Below are 6,900 nucleotides of genomic sequence, written 5' to 3' on the forward strand. Positions count from 1 at the left end.
TGCTGTGGAATAATAGCTCCTTCAGGTAAAAAGGACTCAAATATGGTTTTTCTTTGTTGAGGAGACAAATTATGATAAATTTAAAATAAAACCTCACTAGAAAATGGATGGGGAGACGTAGGAACAATAACTTGAAGGACCTGAGATATTGATTCATAGATGATATATAACAAAGGCTCTCTAGTTTTAGCAATGATAGCCCCCTCGCATAGAAGATACTTATCAGAACGCCATACCAAAAATTCCAGAAAATGTTAAGTTCGCGAAAATATAAATTGGGGCAAAGTGACTACCAGAGAGGAAAATCATCATTGTTGTCCTGAAACTTTTGAGATGCCCAATTATGTAATTTATATATATCAAATTCACATTTGGTTTCCTTAATTTTTGCTTCTAGGTCAATTAATGGCAACTCGTCTAATTTTACAGAAGCAGAGGGAGCTGGAGTTTTCTCCTAAGTTTTACTCGATTGGTTTTCTTTCTTTTTCATGAATTCAATAAATATAAACATGACTAAGAGGAAGAAAAATGATAAATACCCAACAATTGATTAGTCTCGTGACAATTTTCGTACCCTGGTTGTTATGAATTCTTCGCTTATTGTGACTGACTGCACTGAACAGAAGAAATGTTTGGAATAATGGGTGGCTAAGACTTTCTTGTTTATTGTGTGAATCCTCTTTTCAATTATAAAGCTTTAATAACCATTAGCACCAAATCCCTTTGACGTGACTTGAAATCGGAGTGGGATTTCGGGGGTAGGGTAGGGAAGTAAACAATTTTGATGAGGGGCCTAAAATCATTTTAGAGAGGAAACTTCATAAAAATGGTTTCATTTAAACAACCTATTTAACATAGTGTTTTATAGCATAAGATGTAAACTATATTAAGATGTAAACTATTTATATGAAGTGAAAATAAAATAAAACTATTTTTGGAAATTTTTTGGAACAAGAAATTGTTACAACATACCTCACTATACACTTTGTTTTTCAATTTGGGCTAAAAATGTCATTGTTGAGCAAAAAACCTAAGGTTTGTCTTGTATTCATGAGATGCCCCTTAGTTTAATAAAAATGAAAGCCATTCCCTATTATAAAATAATTATAGTAAATGGTTTTTTGGAATGGGATAGGCACACATATTTGGAAATAACATTCCTCTATTGATATTGTAAAGATAGACAAGATTTGAAATTGGAAACTAACTTATTCTTCCTCAATTATGCCAATTGCAAGATAGAAGGAATTCACTAGAGACCCAAATAGACCCAACATTTTAGAAATTGACTCCTCAGTCACAACAAATAAAACCCTAGAATCCTTTGCAAACAATAGAACCATAGCATATGGTGAATAATTACTAGAACACATGAATGGATCATTCAAACCAACAATCTCAATAGAATGTTTGTCGAAAAAGAGGATGATGAAAATGAATAGAAATTCCTAATATTCCAATTCTAGGACCACATAAAATTGACCTTCTATTCACTCCTATTGGAGGTAAAAGAGTTGCTAACTGTGTTGCGCATCAACAACGTCAAACATCTGTATATCAGAACTCCATACCACAACATAATGTCATGAATTTACCTTAAGAAACATGCAATAATGCATTTGCATATCAGATGCAACACATGTTGAAACTCAATGTCCACTATGCAAGCAAATTGTGGAAAATAAAAATGTTGATGAACAACGAAGGAAACCTTTGTATCCAGTAACAGTTGAAGCGAATGAAATTTTAGTCCTACCTAATGGACAACAATTTCAATAGGCATCCAATGAGAGTGTAGATGCAACTAAAAGTCATGAAACAATGGAAAGAAACAATACATTTCATGGTCAAATGGATAGAAATGTACCAACATAAAATCCAAATTCTGCAAATGACAAGCTTTAGGAGCAATCCTTGGAGGTTGTTCAACTGATCAAACTACACATTATACTAGAAGGTCACGAAGAAACCACTTGAGGACACCCTTGCTAAGTCTTAAGAAGCGCGTAGGATGGTTTAACTGCAAAGCAGATGAGGGGAAGAAGAAATTTAGGGAAATTGGTAGATGGTTCTCTAGGAAGTCACTTCAAGATGTAGAAGAAGATGACATTATTGATGGAATTGGGCACTTCAGGAGAAAAAACTATAATAAAGAGTCCAAAACTGAGGATGTTATTTAACACCTAGATGGAGTATTTGAAAAAAATCATTCAATTGTTATGAAAGAGATCCACAAGGATTTTATGCCTAGAAATATTACTTTCATATTTATTGAATCAACCATGACCTATAAGGCTTTGGAATGTTTGAAACAAATTGATTGTCATGCTCTGTGTTAGAGTCGGTCTAGTAGCCCTCCATCAGCGATCAAAGCTCTTTGCATTTGCATAAATAGGTGTCTCATCAGTGTCATTCTTTGCATTCCGTTAGGCATGCCATAACCATGATGGAGGAGCTGGTGTCTTTGTCCCCCTCTTGGCACTGTTGGATCAAATTGTTTTAGTCATTAAACTGTTCAAGGTTACTTGTCTTTGTCTTTAGGTCAAAATTTCTAGGTCTAGGGTTGAGGTCAAATTTGTTTTCAAGGTCATGTCTCTGAAGGTCAATAAGTGCCCAGCAAGCCAGAGGGATGATTTTCAAAGTGTTTCTTCGAAAAATTTCATCTTGTACAGTTAATTTTCACCTTGGATTTAAAAACCCTGTTTTTAAAGCCAAGGCCATTTCTCAAAATTTGCCAAGGTCATTTCTCAAAATTTTGTAAAAATTGTAAAAATTCAAAATGATTCAAAGGACAGCATGTAACCCTGGCTCCCTTGTCAAGATCCCTCAGATGCTATCCCTGCAAAAATTATCAAAGAAAAGCATCAAATCAATCAGTTTCAGGACAAAAGGAAACCAAAAAGTCAAGTTTATAAAGTGTCATGGAAAAACATTATAAAGTGGGTTATGATATGAAATTAATTCAAACAAGGCTATAAAAGCCCTAATCTCCCTCTATCAAGCCTCATTATGCATCCAAGTGATAGAGCAACTGATTGCAAGAGAGTTTGAGTGAAGTTTGTGAGTTGGGAAGGCGCGCGACACGTCAGGCACCCTCCGCCAGTGTTAGTTTACAACGTGCGCGACCCGTTGGGTGAGGCGCGTGACCCATCAGCGCTCTCTCTGCAAAACCGCTAGCAAATTTGCCAAGGAGCCACAAATTGCTAAATTGTGCAAGGTAGGCCCTCCATCATAAAAAATTATTGCTTGCTACAGTTCAAGAAGGTCATGATTATATTTGTAAAGGTCTCCATTTGCAAGTAGAAGTCTCTATTATGCTTTGGCTTGAAGTTGTAAAAATTGCTAGTGTTTATTATGATGTTTTGAGGTATCCCATTGTTCTCATTTTTTCCACCTCCCATTACATTTTCCTTATCATTTTATGTAAATTTCCCTTCCAAATTTGTTAAAGAGCCCTAAACCCTACCCTTCTTCCCAAGAAATCAAAAGAAAAATTAAACCCTAGCCCTTCCTCCCATATCATTATTGTAAATAAATTTGGAAAATAATGTATATGCAATAATCCTTTCCCTAAACTCCCTGTTTCATTATTATTCCCAGTTTCCCTTTAAAAGATCCCTTCCCTAACATTTCCCTTGTGCTCATTGTCCCCTTGAAACAACATTTTAATCAGCAGTTTGCAAAGCAGAAACAGCAGTACATTTCAGCCACTTTGCTCCTAAAACAATGTCAGAAATCGAAACCAATTATGAGCAAAGTGATGACCATGCATCAGCTTCAGAGTTTGAGGAACAGAGGAGGCCTCAAAAGGGTGGAAAGGGCGGTCATCATAGGAGAGAGGAGCCCACCTCTTTGACCGATTTGCAGGCTTGTCCAATGGCAGTATCACGTTTCCGTTATATGTCTTGTTATGATTTTTGCGAGAGGATCTCTCGGATTCAGCATCACAGGGAGTTGGCTCGCTTATTTGTTTTGCATTTTCATGATGGACATGTGAACCTTGCTGGGGTGGATTTTACATTGACACTCGAGATGATTACTCAAGCCACAAGGATACCAAATGTCGGAGAGGTGTGGAACAAGCGCAGGATGTTGGACAGTGTTCAGTTTGAGCCTTTCATTAGACCTGCATTCATGAGACATTTGACGGGTGTATTTCCCTTCAGATTTTTGAGGAGTGAGTATGCTCCCATGATGAGGCTTATCATGCTCTTTTTCACCTGTGAGGGCAGATTTCCACAGATATATTCGTACCATATTCGCCTGATGATGCATTTCACACGGCTACGGATGATGAACATCCCTGTTTTCATGTGCCAGAACATTGAGAGGATGGTGCCCTTGATGCAGAGGAAGAGCCCAGCACAACAATATAGGAGCCTCTATCATTACGATTTGATTCAGCTTGTGGTCAGACATCTATCATTACGATTTGATTCAGCTTGTGGGAGGAGTTCATCTCTCGTGAGTTCTTTACAGCACCACCACCACATCCAGAGATTTTTCATGAGGAGGGAGGACCATCACAGCAGCATGATATCCCCGGGACTAGCCATGTCAGCTCTTCTCCATTGGTCACTTATTAGAGAGGCCACAAGGCCTTATTTGCAGCAGCTAGGCGAGTATTTTCTCCACACTAGGTGGAAGGGGTCTCGCCTTCTTCATCAGCACCACGAGTGTTATCTCCACACCAGGTGGAAGGGGCCTCATCTCCGACAGCAGCACAGGTATCAGAGAGGGGCAAACAGCCCAGGATTGATGAGGGGCCATCAGGTGTTCCAGATATAGAGCTTGTTGATCTTGATGACAGTTCTCCTAGCCTAGAGTCAAAGGAGATCATTCAGCACCTTAGAGCTGAAAATGATGCATTGCAGAAGAGATTAGAAGGGGCACAATGGACAATCTCATATCTAGAACAGCGCAACAAGCAGTTGGAGGATGAGCAAACTCTTGATGAGTTGTGGAGGATTCGTAGTGACCGCAACTTGAATCGAAGAAGACCCGATGATTTAGTGCCAGTTGAGCGAGAGGCTATGCTTATCCGGCTCAATGCTCATTTAGAGAGGCTGTTGGCTAAGGCCAACCAAGATAAGAAATTGCTGAGAAACATGAAGAATCATTATTGGGCACAGATGCATGTGTGCAAGGCAAAGATGAAGGTGCTCCAAAGGCGGTTGGTCAAAGCACAAAAACGGAGAAAAAGGCCCGATCCCCTCCACATCTTGGCCGAGGCTTCCTTGAAGGAGCATGGCACTAAATAGCTCAGCCCCAGCACAAATTCCAAGAAATTTTGAGCATTTTGGGTGATTTTTGGTTTTTAAGGCAAAAAACAGGTTTTTCCGCTTGACGGGTCTCACCCCCCGCGCGACCCTTTCACTTGGCAACTCTATTTTAAAAAAACTCAGCATTTCTGGATTTGGCATGAAAAGTTACACATGCTCACCCATTGCCAAGAGATTTTATGAAGTTTTGGGCCTCCTGAAAGTCAAAAAACAAGCAAAAAATGACTTTCTGCCACATTTTTGACACACAGAAAGTAGTCTTGGGAGATTGCAATTTTGTAGGGGAAAATGACAACCAAATTCAGAAATTCCAGTTGGGTTGGAAAGTAGACTCACAGACCTTTCCAACAAGCCTACTCTTGCCTCATTTGGACACCTGAAAGTGCCCCAAAAGTGCTCTCAAAGGCGCACGACCCGTCAGGATTTAGCACGCGACCCGTCAGGCAAATTGCTCAGGATTTCAGCCTACAGCTCAGCAAAACGCAGTTTTGACTGTGTTTGACTTTTTGGAGTTGATTTTTATCCTTCTTTTTGTAAATGATGTAAATTTATGACACTTTTACACTTATGTATCTCTTCTGGAAGATTCATTCATGAGATAGGTGAAAATTAAATGAATGAATTGGTTTCCTAGTTTATAGAGGCAAGTTGTTTCGACTGCCTAGTTTTCAGTGCTTAGTTTAGAATTGGTTGAAACAGCTCCTAGGATAGTGAGCTCGACCCCTAGAGGCAGGGAAAGATGTTAGATGATCTATATTATGTACTCTCTTGCTCATTTTCATGGTTGGACTCTTGAGGGAGAAGCTCTTATTGTATTACTCACTGTATCTCTGCAATTTTTGGCAAAGGAAGACCAGGGTTTTGCAGTCTTTTTTGGGATTCTTGTGGTCACATGTATTGATGGTGTGTTTCTCTTTGTACTTGTAAGTGTGTTATGTGAATCATTTCCTTACTTTTCCTTCTGCACATTAGGCAAATGAAGTGTTAAAGTAGAACTCATGACTGTCATGCTCTGCTTTTAAGTTTGCTTAATATCAATGTTTTCGACTGTTTAAAGGGAATTCAAGGTTATTGCTTGCTCTCTTTAACTCCTCACTGTTCATTCTCATCCATCCATCTCTATTAAAGGCATCAATACTGTTTCCTACCTCACCCCAAAGAACCCCCTGCGAAAACTGTGTCCAATCCCCGCACCTAAAATTGCCATTTCCCCAATTTTCCACCAAAAACCCTAAAAATCCCAAATCAACCCTTTTGATCAGTTTACTAGCCTAAAATCAGTGTTACCCTATTGGTTATCTCGCCCATTGAAGATCTTTATTGAGATAGACCGGAGAGAGCCCTCTCCTGCCCCGTAGGGCTAGCTACGAGGCTAAGTGGTTTGATGTTGCCTTGAGGTTTACCTTTCTCAGCCTGAGGTGAAATTTCAAGCGCTAACATACTGGCGACCATACTGGGGAGAACAAACTTGTTTGTGGGTTGATGTGTTTGTTTCATAAGTCTTAGACGGAGCCTGAAGTTATGCCAGGTAGCCTTCGAAACGCTTTTGCTTTGCATAAGCGGAAGTAGATAAACGCTGCTTCAGTCAATCTCCGTGAGCTTGTGAATACGGCCACTT

The sequence above is a fragment of the Pinus tabuliformis genome, chromosome 1_1 (genome assembly GCF_031772625.1).
Source record: "Pinus tabuliformis cultivar Carrire ecotype Pingquan chromosome 1_1, CPIR1, whole genome shotgun sequence".
Classification (NCBI taxonomy): Eukaryota; Viridiplantae; Streptophyta; class Pinopsida; order Pinales; family Pinaceae; genus Pinus; species Pinus tabuliformis.